Genomic DNA, 14,852 nt, shown 5'->3' with positions numbered 1-14,852 from the left:
CCACAGCCTGTTCCACAACTTTTCCAGCCTGGAAAATGACCTTTCGATTTCCCAAACTTTCCCAACCCATGGGAACAATGTTGTTAGCGACCAACAGAACACACAAACTGACCAGTGAAGGGACGGCAAGCGAATCAGCGTGTTCAGGTTCCACTGGCCAACATACGTAGTCGGTGCGCACTTTATTACACCCCCGGTATAGGGGTGTGTATAGGATTCGGTCGATGTGTTTGTTTGTTTGTTTGTGTGTTTGTGTGTTTGTGTTCGCATATAGATCTCAAGAATGAACGGACCGATCGTCACCAAACTTGGTGAACAGGTTCTATACATTCCTGAGACGGTCCTTACAAAAATTGGGACCAGTCAAACACACGGTTAGGGAGTTATTGGTGGATTAAGATTCTACAAGGACTTATAGAGGGACATATTAATGGTCAAAGGGAAATAACCTTCTCAGTTGGTGGCAGTGAGAATGGTCAGGACGGGGGTGTTTTTCCTACCTCGGAGGAATTTCTTGTTATTAAATGTCGTTTATGTGTAGGCCATAATTATGGAGCTGTTGGGTGTTGATAACTGAACTCGGATGTGAGAAACACCGCGATATAAAATGTTGGGAGAAATAGGGGTGCGCGTTCTGGTCCCTCTGACCAACAGACGTAGCAGTCGGTGCACTTTAATAATAATAATAATAATAATAATAACGATTACTTATATAGCGCGTAAACCTTGTGGTGACAAGCCCAGAGCGCTTTACACTTACATAATCATAATACAAACAAGGAAAGAGAACTAAATCCGAATAAATTCAAACATGGTCACGCACACCCACACACGCACGCACATACACGCACACACACACACACACACACACACGCGCGCGCGCACACACACACACACACAATCTCAGTTTCTTTCGTCATTGTCAATGTTCAGGTAACCCGCAATGTCATTCCATGTACGCATACGTTATACTAGTACAACACACACAGGCACATACACATATACACAGTGTTATGAGTAGACCAAATTGAGGTACAGTGGTACCTCCTTATACGACCCCTCTCTTTTACGGGTCCCTCAATATTACGACCGACTTTTCTCTGACGGATTTTTTCTCCTTCTTTGTCTTAGTATTTCTCATCTCCATATTACGTCCCCCTCTCTGATACGACATACGACCGTCCATACGTGGACTTACAACGACTTTTCCCCAAAATGATCACGGGTTTACTCTTAACTTATATCTCGAGTCGAGTCAGTACGCGATACGGACGCAAACACGTGCTGAAATCTTGTACGTGTACAACATCACTTCAGTCGGCACGCAAACGGCTGAAGCCATGGTTTTTATATTTAGTCAAGTTTTGACTAAATATTTTAACATCGAGGGGGAATCGAAACGAGGGTCGTGGTGTATGTGCGTGTGTGTGTGTGTGCGTGTGTGTGTGTGTGTAGAGCGATTCAGACTAAACTACTGGACCGATCTTTATGAAATTTGACATGAGAGTTCCTGGGTATGAAATCCCCATACGTTTTTTTCATTTTTTTGATAAATGTCTTTGATGACGTCATATCCGGCTTTTCGTGAAAGTTGAGGCGGCACTGTCACGCCCTCATTTTTCAACCAAATTGGTTGAAATTTTGGTCAAGTAATCTTCGACGAAGCCCGGGGTTCGGTATTGCATTTCAGCTTGGTGGCTTAAAAATTAATTAATGACTTTGGTCATTAAAAATCGGAAAATTGTAAAAAAAAAATAAAAATTTATAAAACGATCCAAATTTACGTTTATCTTATTCTCCATCATTTGTTGATTCCAAAAACATATAAATATGTTATATTCGGATTAAAAACAAGGTCTGAAAATTAAATATATAAAAATTATTATCAAAATTAAATTGTCCAAATCAATTTAAAAACACTTTCATCTTATTCCTTGTCGGTTCCTGATTCCAAAAACATATAGATATGATATGTTTGGATTAAAAACACGCTCAGAAAGTTAAAACGAAGAGAGGTACAGAAAAGCGTGCTATCCTTCTTAGCGCAACTACTACCCCGCTCTTCTTGTCAATTTCACTGCCTTTGCCATGAGCGGTGGACTGACGATGCTACGAGCATACGGTCTTGCTGAAAAATGGCAGCTACTTGACTAAATATTGTATTTTCGCCTTACGCGACTTGTTAATTTCTATTTCAGGTCAATACTTTATTTTGACTAGATAAAGGTCATTTGCCAGATATCTGCTTCATTTAGCTTGGGTGCTGATGGAAAAAGGGGTAGGATAGCCATAGGGGAGGGTGGGGGAGAGAGAGAGAGAGAGAGAGAGAGAGAGAGAGAGAGAGAGAGAGAGAGAGACTGGGATGCGCGTTTAGGACCCACTGACTAAATCCGTAGTAGTCGGTGCGCACTTTCTTACAAAATGTCGTTTATGTGTAGGCCAAATGGAGCAGTTTGGTGTTGATAACTGAATTCGGCAGTGAGAAAAGTAAAGAAAAATAATGGAAATGAAAATGAAAACCGACCGCTATGAAATGTTGGGGAACAAAGTGTGGGTGGCGCGTTCACGTCCCACATACCAACATACGCGTGGTTGGTACGCACTTTCTTACAAAATGTCGTTCGGCACTGGTATGCCAAATAGAGCAGTGGGGTGTTGATAACTGACTTCGGCAGTGAGAATTAACTTGACAGCGCTATGAAATATTGGGGAAAAAGTGGGTGCGTTCAGGTCCGATTGACCAACATACGCGTGGTCGGCCGCCGGCGCACTTTTTATAGCCGCCTTTATGCAAAGCATAATATAGGCTAGTTAGGATTCGCCCTGGTTGTTTGTTTGTTTGTATCTTGATGAGTTTTAGACTGTATCTCTGGTACTCTGGGGTCAATTGATTTTCAACCAAATGCCGTTCATATGTATGCCAAATAGAGAAGTGGGGTTTTGATAAGTCGGCAAAGATATTACATTTGTTGATTTGAGGGGTCAAGGGGTGATGTGATTAACGATTTTGAGTACACTCTTTTGTCGGCGCAAATGAAATGTTCGGATATATCTAAACACTGACCCTGGTTTTTATATTTAGTCAAGTTTTGACTAAATATTTTAACATCGAGGGGGAATCGAAACGGGGGTCGTGGTGTATGTGTGTGTGTATGTGTGTGTGTATGTGTGTGTGTGTGTGTGTGCGTGCGTGCGTGTAGAGCGATTCAGACCAAACTACTGGACCGATCTTTATGAAATTTGACATGAGAGTTCCTGGGATTGATATCCCCATACGTTTTTTTCTTTTTTTTGATAAATGTCTTTGATGACGTCATATCCGGCTTTTTGTGAAAGTTGAGGCGGCACTGTCACGCCCTCATTTTTCAACCAAATTGGTTGAAATTTTGGTCAAGTAATCTTCGACGAAGCCCGGACTTCGGTATTGCATTTCAGCTTGGTGGCTTAAAAATTAATTAATGACTTTGGTCATTAAAAATCTGAAAATTGTAAAAAAAATATTTCTTTTATAAAACGATCCAAATTTACGTTTATCTTATTCTCCATCATTTTCTGATTCCAAAAACATATAAATATGTTATATTCGGATTAAAAACAAGCTCTGAAAATTAAATATATAAAAATTATTATCAAAATTAAATTGTCGAAATCAATTTAAAAACACTTTCATCTTATTCCTTGTCGGTTCCTGATTCCAAAAACATATAGATATGATATGTTTGGATTAAAAACACGCTCAGAAAGTTAAAACGAAGAGAGGTACAGAAAAGCGTGCTATCCTTCTTAGCGCAACTACTACCCCGCTCTTCTTGGCAATTTCACTGCCTTTGCCATGAGCGGTGGACTGACGATGCTACGAGTATACGGTCTTGCTGAAAAATGGCATTGCGTTCAGTTTCATTCTGTGAGTTCGACAGCTACTTGACTAAATATTGTATTTTCGCCTTACGCGACTTGTTTATAATTAGTTTTGTCTGTCATTGTACATAAGGATGCGCCCACTGATACCGGCCTAACCTCTTCCTTCGGAACAATAAGGATGTGTCTATAATCAGCAGTGACACGTTAGCCTGCAGATACGACTGAAGCGGTGCGTAGTAAGCAATTCTACAATCTCACTGGAATGAATCAGTTGTCAATTCTCTTTCTATATTTCCTGACAGACGAACTGCATCAGTCCGGACTTTGGCCTCTGATGCATCGTAAAAACCAATTGACCTTGGCTGACGTGTCACTTGAAATAGTGGGAACGTTTTCTTTGTTCTGGGCAGACTTTGACTCGGTACAGTGCAAAATAAGTGGCAGTAAAAATACCGGGGAATGTGGGCCTTCTGTTTTTGCCAGGCTCCTTTGACACACAAACATATATCGAGTTTCTACCTCAGCTAACAATCTCGCTATTCGGTCCGAATGGGTGTGGGGCGGAGGGGGGGGGGGGGGGGGGGAGTGCACAGTTAGCTTTTGCTTTTCGGGTCCAGCGGACCATAATAGGCCAAATCAGGACCCCAGGGAGTGCATGTCTCGTTATGTCTATGTATGTTTGTTTGTTCGTGTGTGCTTGCGTTTGTGTGTGTGTGTGTGTGCGTATGTCAGTTTGTCTGCGCGAGAGAGAGAACTCGAACTCGAAAACTTTATTACCGAGGGATGATAGCATTAGGTCCATATGGTCCTTTCTTACAGCTAGTCCCTACTATAATACACTCATGAAACAAAGAACAAATATGAAGAATAAAAAAAAAAATTTAAATTAAAAATTTAAAAAAAAACAATAGGGAAAGGTATAACAAAATAAAAATTAAAAATTAAAAAGTGTGCTTGTTAATGGAAGCATACTATACAGGGTCGGACCAAATGAGTTGTAAGGGGGGGGGGGTCCTCCTTTTTTTGGTGGGCAAATCAGCGAAGTGGCGAAGCCACAAGCGCGCGCCTGCTTTGCAGGCGCGCGAACTAGGGGGGTCCGGGGGCATGCTCCCCCGGAAAATGTTTGAAAAACGGTTAAAATCTCTGCAATCTGGTGCATTCTGGGCCTTGTTTTGAGGGTTAAGAGCAGCATTGTTTTGGTGCTAAAACTAGTAAAAGTCAAAGCAAGGTACATGCTTTTTCCAGGGGTGGGGTTCCGGAACCCCTGGAACCCCCCCCCCCCCCCCTGGGTCCGGCCCTGCTATACACTTTCTCTTTTACACATCCTCACACACACTCGCACAAAGTGTACACCGACTTAGTCGTTAGAGAGGTGCTTTCGGCGGAGAGAGGGAGAGAGAGAGAGGGGGGGGGGGGGGGACAGCGCGCGTTGTGTGTGTGTGGTGTGGTGTGTGTGTGTGTGTCCGATATGGCTGGAAACGTAATTACGTCATGTCATCATATTCAAAATTATGTATCATTAAGTCTGTCCGATTGATTTCTCTAATTTTTTCCACACTTGTTTTAACCCATTCTGAAATTATCACAGACCAAATATTAGCAAAAAATTAGTGAAGTCGATGGTTTTCGGGGTCAATCGCCCAGTGTCGGATGTAATGAAGGCCTTTGCTTACAGTCCACGTTTTGCTTACGGGCGTTCGCACCATAGACCCGCGTACAAGGTCACAGTCGAAGGATATGAATGGTCAGGTCAGATTCATAGTTCCTTGACCTCGAACGACCCACTCGGACAGGTTTGGTCTCGTTTCGCCGCTTCCCGCTTCTCCGTTTTATTGAAGTTTGCCGGTAGCTGAAACGTATAGCTGCGTTTCACCGCATTGGAAAGTGTCGTTTCACTGTCAGCTTCACCCGATTCACTGTGTGCGTGTTTGCGCGCGCTCGTGTGTATGTGTGTTAGCATTACAATGATACATAAATGAGAAGAAGAATTTTCTTATTGCTCATATTGAAAGTGTGTGTGTGTGTGTGTGTGTGTGTGTGTGTGTGTGTGTGTGTGTGTGTGTGTGTGTGTGTGTGTGTGTGTGTATGTGTGGACGCTTATGCCGAGCACAGAATGCAAGATGACGATTTTGAAAGATCATCGATCATAGCGAAAACTGAACATGACTGTTTACTGGCTGTGGTGCGTGTACCGTATTTTTGGGACTACATGGTGTAAAAAGTGTGGCCGATGCAATACTTCAGATAAGACAGTCAGATAAGATAACTATTTATTTTTAATTACGAGGGCAATTACTCTTATAAGTAATACATGCTTTCTTACAATCAGCCCTCCCCCATGCCGAGGGAAAACGTGAACAGCATAAACAGAACAACTTGACACCAAAAACTCTACCGGCAACAATTAACTCATGTACAGTATTATAGTCATATCGAAATCGTTTGCACACCAACAACACAAAACAACAAAAAATACATTGTACAATTTTGTTCCGAGAATTCTGAAGATCCGGTATCACATTTGACCGGTATTCAGGTTCCCTTTAATGTAGCATGCAAAACCTTGACAAGGCATTAACTTTAAGTAAGTACAAGTAATTTGTTAAAGCGGTACCCAACAACAGCCTGATTCTAGTTTTATGCAACAATCAATGTTTAAGATAACAAATGAGTTTGATATGGATGAAGATCGATATACTATCTGCAAGGACAGCAAACTTATTGCTGATTGTCCAGGTGTCGCTGTGAAGGCTGTGTCTATGATGAACAGATCACGCACAATGTGCACATGGCGTGCCGCGTACTTACCTGGCAGCCACGTGTTTCCCTTATTAGGGCAGACAGAGCATCAAACTGCATGCTTGCAGTTCATACGCGTGATACGCATGTATAGTCAAGTATATACTTACCAATGATATATGTAAATATGTCTCACTGATTCATTCGTTTGTACACCACACAACATGTGTACTGGGTATGAAATCCCCGAACGTTTTTTTCATTTTTTTGATAAATGTCTTTGATGACGTCATATCCGGCTTTTCGTGAAAGTTGAGGCGGCACTGTCACGCCCTCATTTTTCAACCAAATTGGTTGAAATTTTGGTCAAGTAATCTTCGACGAAGCCCGGGGTTCGGTATTGCATTTCAGCTTGGTGGCTTAAAAATTAATTAATGACTTTGGTCATTAAAAATCGGAAAATTGTAAAAAAAAATATTTCTTTTATAAAACGATCCAAATTTACGTTTATCTTATTCTCCATCATTTGCTGATTCCAAAAACATATAAATATGTTATATTCGGATTAAAAACAAGCTCTGAAAATTAAATATATAAAAATTATTATCAAAATTAAATTGTCCAAATCAATTTAAAAACACTTTCATCTTATTCCTTGTCGGTTCCTGATTCCAAAAACATATAGATATGATATGTTTGGATTAAAAACACGCTCAGAAAGTTAAAACAAAGAGAGGTACAGAAAAGCGTGCTATCCTTCTTAGCGCAACTACTACCCCGCTCTTCTTGTCAATTTCACTGCCTTTGCCATGAGCGGTGGCCTGACGATGCTACGAGTAAAATGGCATTGCGTTTCATTCTGTGAGTTCGACAGCTACTTGACTAAATATTGTATTTTCGCCTTACGCGACTTGTTTATATTTAGTCAAGTTTTGACTAAATATTTTAACATCGAGGGGGAATCGAAACGAGGGTCGTGGTGTATGTGCGTGCGTGTGTGCGTGTGTGCGTGCGTGCGTGTGCGTGTGTGTGTGTGTGTGTGTGTGTGTGTGTAGAGCGATTCAGACTAAACTACTGGACCGATCTTTATGAAATTTGACATGAGAGTTCCTGGGTATGAAATCCCCGAACGTTTTTTTTCATTTTTTTGATAAATGTCTTTGATGACGTCATATCCGGCTTTTCGTGAAAGTTGAGGCGGCACTGTCACGCCCTCATTTTTCAACCAAATTGGTTCAAATTTTGGTCAAGTAATCTTCGACGAAGCCCGGGGTTCGGTATTGCATTTCAGCTTGGTGGCTTAAAAATTAATTAATGACTTTGGTCATTAAAAATCGGAAAATTGTAAAAAAAAATAAAAATGTATAAAACGATCCAAATTTACGTTTATCTTATTCTCCATCATTTGCTGATTCCAAAAACATATAAATATGTTATATTCGGATTAAAAACAAGCTCTGAAAATTAAATATATAAAAATTATTATCAAAATTAAATTGTCCAAATCAATTTAAAAACACTTTCATCTTATTCCTTGTCGGTTCCTGATTCCAAAAACATATAGATATGATATGTTTGGATTAAAAACACGCTCAGAAAGTTAAAACAAAGAGAGGTACAGAAAAGCGTGCTATCCTTCTTAGCGCAACTACTACCCCGCTCTTCTTGTCAATTTCACTGCCTTTGCCATGAGCGGTGGACTGACGATGCTACGAGTATACGGTCTTGCTGAAAAATGGCAGCTACTTGACTAAATATTGTATTTTCGCCTTACGCGACTTGTTTTTAATGTATATCATGAAATGTGTTGTTGTTGTTGTCGTTGTTGTGTTGTTGTTGGTGGTGGTGGTGGTGTTGCTGTCGTCGCCACCTGTTGTTGTTGTTGTTGTTGTTGGTGGTGGTGTTGCTGTTGCTGTTGTTGTCATCGCCACCTGTTTTTATATTTAGTCAAGTTTTGACTAAATATTTTAACATCGAGGGGGAATCGAAACGAGGGTCGTGGTGTATGTGCGTGCGTGCGTGTGTGCGTGTGTGTGTGCGTGTGTGTGTGTGTGTGTGTGTGTGTGTAGAGCGATTCAGACTATGTGTGTGTGTGTGTGTAGAGCGATTCAGACTAAACTACTGGACCGATCTTTATGAAATTTGACATGAGAGTTCCTGGGTATGAAATCCCCGAACGTTTTTTTCATTTTTTTGATAAATGTCTTTGATGACGTCATATCCGGCTTTTCGTGAAAGTTGAGGCGGCACTGTCACGCCCTCATTTTTCAACCAAATTGGTTGAAATTTTGGTCAAGTAATCTTCGACGAAGCCCGGGGTTCGGTATTGCATTTCAGCTTGGTGGCTTAAAAATTAATTAATGACTTTGGTCATTAAAAATCTGAAAATTGTAAAAAAAAAAAAAAATTTATAAAACGATCCAAATTTACGTTTATCTTATTCTCCATCATTTCCTGATTCCAAAAACATATAAATATGTTATATTCGGATTAAAAACAAGCTCTGAAAATTAAATATATAAAAATTATTATCAAAATTAAATTGTCCAAATCAATTTAAAAACACTTTCGTCTTATTCCTTGTCGGTTCCTGATTCCAAAAACATATAGATATGATATGTTTGGATTAAAAACACGCTCAGAAAGTTAAAACAAAGAGAGGTACAGAAAAGCGTGCTATCCTTCTTAGCGCAACTACTACCCCGCTCTTCTTGTCAATTTCACTGCCTTTGCCATGAGCGGTGGCCTGACGATGCTACGAGTAAAATGGCATTGCGTTCAGTTTCATTCTGTGAGTTCGACAGCTACTTGACTAAATATTGTATTTTCGCCTTACGCGACTTGTTGTTGTTGTTGTTGTTGTTGTTGTTGTTGTTGTTGTTGTTGTTGTTGTTGTTGTTGTTGTTGTTGGTGGTGGTGGAGTTGCTGTTGTTGTCGTCGCCACCTGTTGTTGTTGTTGTTGTTGGTGGTGGTGGTGGTGGTGGTGTTGTTGCTGTTGTTGTCGTCGCCACCTGTTGTTGTTGTCAGGTGTTGTTGTATTTTTTCCCGTTCTTCTTTTCCCATCAGACTATCAAACAATCCCTGACCGAGTGAGACGCTGATTCATCCGCGCTTATACACCGTGTTTGCGCTTGGCTAATGGGGACAATCTGGTATAAATATTTTCTAAAGCTTTCAGCAGGAGTTCTCTCCCTGGTACCATCGCCAGGACTCGAGTCGACAACATGGTGCACAAGAAAATTGGTTGATTAAAATCAACATGGCCGAAACAATGGTTTCATAAAAGAAGCGGTATTGTACGTACGTTCTAGGTACGGGCACATGTTGAATTTGGGTTACATGTGTTGCAGAGTATTTGACAATCCGTAGGTATAAAAACATGCAAAGAAGAGTGATAGGTTTGTTTGTTTGTTTAACGCCCAGCCGACCACGAAGGGCCATATCAGGGCGGTGCTGCTTTGACATATAACGTGCGCCACACACAAGACGGAAGTCGCAGCACAGGCTTCATGTCTCACCCAGTCACATTATTCTGACACCGGACCAACCAGTCCTAGCACTAACCCCATAATGCCAGACGCCAGGCGGAGCAGCCACACTAGATTACCAATTTTAATGTCTTAGGTATGACCCGGCCGGGGTTCGAACCCACGACCTCCCGATCACGGGGCGGACGCCTTACCACTAGGCCACCGTGCCGATAAGAGTGATAGGTCCCTGTTGTGAATACAGTCAAGTGGATAAATTGATTAGTTATGTTTCACTCTAGTTTTGCTGTTACAGCAGTCCCTCTCATGAACGGACACCCTTGGGCCAGTGCAAACCTGTCCGTACATTGTAGGTGGCCGGTCAGTCACGGGAGAGCCCCCCCCCCCCCATCACACACACTCAGGCACACTGACGGACTGAGTGAGTCTTTGCTACTGGTGAACGAGCTCTACTTGTCCTAAAACAATAAGGTCAAACTACTATACAACTTATAACTAAAAGGAAACAAACTGTCCTGTAAAAATGACGTTAAATCAACGGTGTCAGAAAAAGAGAGATAAAAGAAATCCTCAAATTCCTAAGGATACAGGCACCCCATGAAAGCAGCCACGAACATACTCACAGAGGCACACATGCTTGTGCAGATACTTTGCAAATATATGAATTGAAAACCTGCATATGTGGTAATTTCTTTTTTTGTGTGTGGCTTTATTGAATACTTCAGGCAGTGACTTTTCCCTGTCCAGTTTTCTCACTTTCGTCTCTCTTACCCCTCGCTTTCCCACCCCCACCCCCTTACCCTCCACTCCCTTTACCCAGCCCCGACAGCACACATTTTTAATCTGCAAGGCAGAGTACACATTTTCTAAAAAAGGAAGACTACTCCTCTTCAATTATATCCAGAGATCTTCCAGCTGTCTCTACCATAAGCCAAGTGGTCGAGTCTTATACCCCCTTTCCACACAACCGTTCTAGGTCCCGTTCCCGTACCGAAGGAACGGTGCGGGCACGGGATGGATCGGGACAGAACCGCAATGAACGTAACTGATCGTTAACGGAACTGCTTTGAACGGTAGGGTCGGTAGGGACGGCTGAGTTTGGGCTGCATGTTAAAATTTTTAGCCGTTCCCCTCCCGATCAGAATGAACGGTAATGGAACCTCAATCCATCGGTAACGGAACGCTTGGATCGTTAAAGGAACTTAAAACAAAGGTAACGCAACGGTAGCGCTCTCACACACTGAGTTGTCATACCCGCATTCCACACGTCCGTTCTAGGTCCCGTTCCCTTACCGACCAAGGACGGCTGCCACTATGGTCAGACGCTGCTGAAAGATGCCAAAAAAACCCGGCCGTTTGCGCAACGCGTTCCATTGTTGTGGCAGCAGTCCTTGGTTGGTACGGGAACGGGACAAAGAACGGTTGTGTGGAATGGGGGTATAACTTTTGACACCGACAAACTGAAGAATGAACAGATCTATGAGGTAACCGTCTCAATGGTCCAGGCTCAGGAAACAAAGAGTATAATATATTATATGGCCTGGGGCGATTGTAGCTTCCCTTCTTCGTGTCCGATAGACAAGGACAATAAATAGTAGAGCATAGTGCAATTTTATGTTGGCATCTTCTCCCCTGAAAGCTATAACCCAAAGACTGAAGACCAAAGTGCTTTACTCCACTTCTGACCCGAATCACCCCCCTCCTGCTAGGTACACGTGCACTCAAGTTAACCTCTGCTTTGACCTGTGTGCCAGGAGTCGGATGAGAGAGCGAGAGAGAGAGAGAGAGAGAGAGAGAGAGAGAGAGAGAGAGAGAGAGAGAGAGAGAGAGAGACACACACACATTATGACATAGACAGAGACAGACATAGAAAGACAGAAGCGGAGAGACTCAGAGGGAGACACAGACAAAGACATACATACAGAGAGAGAGAGAGAGAGAGAGAGACTGAGAGAGATAGAGAGAGAGAGAGAGATAGAGCGAAAGAGAGAAAAAAAAGAGAGAGAGAGAGAGAGAGAGAGAGAGAGAGAGAGAGAGAGAGAGAGAGAGAGAGAGAGAGAGAGAGAGAGAGAGAGAGAAACTGTAACTGATCTCGTAAGAACGGTAACAAAACGAGACATCATGTCACCTCTCCGAATGCATTCCAATAGATGACCGCTCCTGCGGCCATCAACCAGACCATGTACATCAACGAAGATTTGTCCAGGTTTTTACTTGATAAGAGCATCCTTCCACTTAACCACATACCCAACATCTACAGCATGGATGCTTCAGTCTTGTGCAGAGTGTCAAGTTTATCATAGACCTATATCTAAATATAGGTCCCTGGTTTTATTTATGAAATAATCGTGCAGATTGGCACATGTGTCAGTTTCGAAATTAATTCGGCAACTGATTTGTTGTTGTTGTAATAAATGAAAAAAAATCCCGCTCTGCATAGAAAGAATCCACGCAGTAGGGCTGTTTGGTATGTGTTACGAGGACGGATGCTCTTATTTCATCTAAATACAGCATGAGCGGCTCTATATATTATGCACAACTGAGATGGCTTACTGAGCCGGAAGGAAGGTATAGTCGCACCTACTCTAGCGTCCACCTCTTGATGACAGCAACCTGCCCATTACGACCACCCCAAAGAAACCCCGACGAGATTCTTTCTTATATAATTGACATTTTCGTAACGACCACCCGTCTATAATTGTATCACCTTGGCTTCGGTTGGTCCCGCCTTGCCGGTGTAACACGAAATTCTTACTCCACGAAATATTTACTCCGGACTAAAAATTTCGTACGAAATTCTTACTCCGAGTACACCTTTCGTACGAGAAAAGAACTCCCCAAGGCACAAAAAAATTACTCCCTCCACGAAATTTTGACTCCCCAATTTTTTTACTTCCAGTAAAAATCTCGTACGCGAAAATGAGATGCGGGCGAAGGGATAATGCCAATACGTGATCTCGCGCAAACAAATGTCGCGCTACCCTCCCTCCACCCCTTCCACCACCAAGACTAACAGGAGACAGGGGAGTAAAAGTTGCGTACACCTGGCGTGGGCAGTAAATTGCTCGTGTTAGGGTGGAATAATTTATTCGTTATTTATTCGTCAGGGGAGTAACATTTTCGACCGAAATGTGACTCGGAACACACCTGTCGTGGGGAGTAATTTTCTCGTGTTATGGGGGAGTACGTTTTTCGTGAAGGGAGTACAATTTTCGTACGACATTTTTACTCCGGAGTAAAAATCTCGTGGGAGTAATTTTCTCGTGTTACACCGGTGGTCGCAACAGACACTACTTACTTAGGCCATTATGAACCCCCGGGGGAGCATAGGCCATCGACGACAATTCTCCATCCGACACGGTCCTGGGCTGCCCTTTCGATCTGGCTCCAGGTCTTCCCCTGCCTGTTGATCTCTGCTTCAGTGTCTCGTCTCCAGCTGTTGCGCGGCCGGCCTCTCTTCCTTTTCCCTTGTGGATTCCACTTCAGGGCTTGCCTCGTGATACTGGATGCTGGCTTTCTCAGGGTGTGCCCTATCCAGCCCCATTTCCTCCGGAGAATTTGCTGCGCCGCTGGTTTCTGGTCAGCTCTCTGCCAAAGGTCTTCATTTCGGATTCTGTCCGTCCATCTGATGTTTAGGATGCGCCTTAAGCAGGTGTGGTCGCAACAGACAGGCCCAACTTTATCTTTAAAACTAATATTTCTGGCAACAGATGTGTTTCCAGTCGTGAAAACTCCACCATCATCTGGCTGGGTAGCTGAAATGCTCATTGTGTGGTGCCGGAAAACCCAGAAATATTGGATGTGTTTGAATTTCACACCCCAAGTTTCTCTCAATAAGGCAAAGAAAGGATTCCTCGATCAGAGCGTACGTACTGTCTCGGACCAGCGTCGATTTTGAACCTATCAAGTTCTTACGCTTTCGTTACTAGTCTGAACTGAAATTGCAGTATCAGCTCTACGTTTCAACGACGAGTTTCAGTAAAAAAAGCGAGAGAAATCCACCGTTTCATATTGCTGTCATTCATCCAATGACAATATTCTGCGGAAGAACAGATGTGCCAGTTGTGAATGAAATAATTCATGACTGTTTCGGGTCTATGTAAAAAAATTGGGAAAAAAGCAGGCCGATTCCATATAAGTCCAGTAAGATCTTCCAACGCCCTATAACACAATCAGACACTTGCTAATAATGATAAATTCACTGACGGGCGCACACACACACACACACACAAACGCACACACAAACACATCAGTCCTCTCTCTCTCTCACACACATATCAGTGCACACACACACACACACACACACACACACACACACACACACACACACACACACACTTGCGCGCGCTCAGTTGAAGCCTAACAATTTGAAGTAGCAAGGATAACATGATTTGTTTTCAATTTACTAGTCCCATACCATTCAAGGCAACCCAAAACTCACACACACACACACTCACACACACACTCACACACACACACACACACTCACACACACACACACTCACACACACACACACTCACACACACACACACACTCACACACTTTTTACTTATACAGTGGAACCTCCCATAACGACCACTCCTAAAAACGACACTCGCTGGTAATAATTTAAGGTGAAAGTCGTTATTGACCCTTTGTTAGTCGGTCGGTCGTCTGAAAAAGGACGGCGTCGCCATTCGGAGGTTAGTTACAATGTAAAAGACATCCGTGCCCAGAAAATCGGTCGGCAAATGGAGTTTTGTTTAGGAGGGGTCTTTAAGGGA

This window comes from Littorina saxatilis, linkage group LG2 (assembly GCF_037325665.1).
Source record: "Littorina saxatilis isolate snail1 linkage group LG2, US_GU_Lsax_2.0, whole genome shotgun sequence".
In the NCBI taxonomy this organism is placed as follows: Eukaryota; Metazoa; Mollusca; class Gastropoda; order Littorinimorpha; family Littorinidae; genus Littorina; species Littorina saxatilis.
Note: the sequence above shows the minus strand (reverse complement) of the source record.